We start from the raw sequence: 2,357 nt of genomic DNA, 5'->3' as shown, positions 1-2,357 counted from the left end.
GGAAAAACATTGGGTTTGATTGGTTTCTGTTCTATTAGAACCTTTGAGAGTCACTAGAACACACTTTGAGAGTTGAGAGTAAACACTTGTGAGTGAAACACTTGAGAGTAAACACTTGTGAGGATTTTGTTTTTGTGAGTTTGTTCATCTTGCAGGTTTCTTCAAATATGGCTGACGGAGAAAATAACAACCATGAAGTAGAACAACCCGGGAAACTTCAAAATATGCAGATGGAAGCATTATTGGGAGAAATGCGGAGGATGATGAGGGTTGAGAGGAATGCAGTCTATGAGAGGTTGGACGAAGTTCAAGCAGAAGCACAACAAAGGCAACCACAAAACTTGCCTAATCAACAAAGGAGAGTAGGAGAGGAGTTAAGAATGCCAAGAGATGTAGCAGCTGAAGATTACTACAGTCGTAGTGGAAACTCATCTCAAGGAGGCCGAAGGAGACCTAGACGTGTGCGAGAAGGCAGAGAAAGAAATGATGATAACATTGGAGGGCTGAAGTTTAAAATTCCACCATTTATTGGGAAGAATGATCCAGATGTCTACTTGGAGTGGGAGAAGAAGGTAGAACAAGTTTTCAATTTTCAACACTATTCTGAGATCAATAAGGTGCGAATGGCGGCTGTTGAGTTTAGTGAGTATGCGCTTAGCTGGTGGGATCAGTTGGTGACTTCACGAAGACGTAATGGTGAATATTCGATTGAGACTTGGGCTGAGATGAAGCTATCATGAGGAGAAGATTCGTTAGTGGCCATTACCATCGCGATCTGCATCAAAAGCTAAGGAGACTGACTCAGGGAAGTCGAAGTGTGGAGGATTACTATCAAGAGATGGAGATTCTTTTGATAAGAGCTGATGTGGTTGAGGACCGAGAAGCTACTATGGCTAGATTCATGAGTGGGTTGAACCGAGATGTCCAAGATAGGCTTGAGATGGAGCATTATGTGGAGCTTGAAGAGATGTTACATAAAGCAATCTTGGTGGAAAAGCAACTCAAGAGAAGAAGTTCTACGCGGATAACTTATGGTGCTGGTTCATCTAACCCAAAAACAAGTTACCAGAAGGAAGAAAAGCCAGTTGCTATTCCAAAGGCTGAAGCGAAGCCAATTGTTGCCAATCAAGTTACCAAGGACAAAGCTGAGGCTACCAGAACCCGAGCTCGTGATGTGACGTGTTATAAGTGTCATGGGAGAGGACACTATGCGCATGAATGTTCCAACAGAAGAACCATGATTCTCTTGGAGAATGGAGAGTTTGAATCAGAAAATGAAGAGGTGGTTTCTGATTCACTAGAAGAACTTGAAGAAATTCCAGCAAAGGGTGAGATATTGGTGGCAAGGAGATCACTTAGTGTTCAAACTGTGATTGTGGAACATGAGCAAAGGGAGAATCTATTTCATACAAGGTGCCATGTCCGAGATAAGGTATGTTGTCTCATAATTGATGGCGGGAGTTGTACTAATGTGGCGAGTGAAACAATGGTCAAGAAGCTTGGGCTAACTACGGAGAAACACCCGAAGCCATATAAGCTGCAATGGCTTAATGATGATGGTGAGATGAAGGTTAGTATCCAAGGAAAGGTTCCTATTGTCATTGGGAAATATAAGGATGAGGTTTTGTGCGATGTTCTACCTATGGAGACAAGTCATATTCTTTTGGGAAGACCATGGCAATCTGACCGGAGAACAAGCCACGATGGTTTCACCAATTGATATTCTTTTGAGTTCAAAGGAAAGAAGATCATTTTAGTTCCGTTGACACCTCATGAAGTTTATCAAGATCAGTTGATTCTCAAGCAGAGGAAAGAAACAAACACCATGAGCAACCCCACAAACACAATTCACCAAAAAGAGAGCCAGAGTTTGAGAAAAACCAAGTCAAAGGCCTGTGAGAGAAAACTTGTGAGGCATTCAAATTTCTTTGTCAGAAAAGGAGAGGTTAAGAGAGGTTTATTTTCAAAACAACCTTTGATTATGTTTGTTTTCAAAGAAACTCTCATGAGTTTTTCTGACCTTGCACCAGTGTTACCGAGTGAGATAATCTTTCTTTTGCAGGATTTTGAGGACGTATTCCCGGAGGACAATCCGAAAGGTTTACCACCTATCCGTGGTATTGAACACCAAATAGACTTTGTTCCTGGTGCATCACTTCCAAACCGACCAGCTTATAGGACTAATCCGGTGGAGACATTGGAGTTGCAAAGACAAGATAATGAGCTCATGGAGAAGGGACATGTTAGAGAGAGCATGAGCCCATGTGCAGTCCCATTCCTAATTGTGCCCAAAAAGGATGGAAGTTGGCGCATGTGTGTTGATTGTAGAGCTATCAACAACATCACGGTAAAGTATC

The sequence above is a fragment of the Camelina sativa genome, chromosome 7 (genome assembly GCF_000633955.1).
Source record: "Camelina sativa cultivar DH55 chromosome 7, Cs, whole genome shotgun sequence".
Taxonomy (NCBI): Eukaryota; Viridiplantae; Streptophyta; class Magnoliopsida; order Brassicales; family Brassicaceae; genus Camelina; species Camelina sativa.
This window is presented reverse-complemented; position numbering follows the sequence as displayed.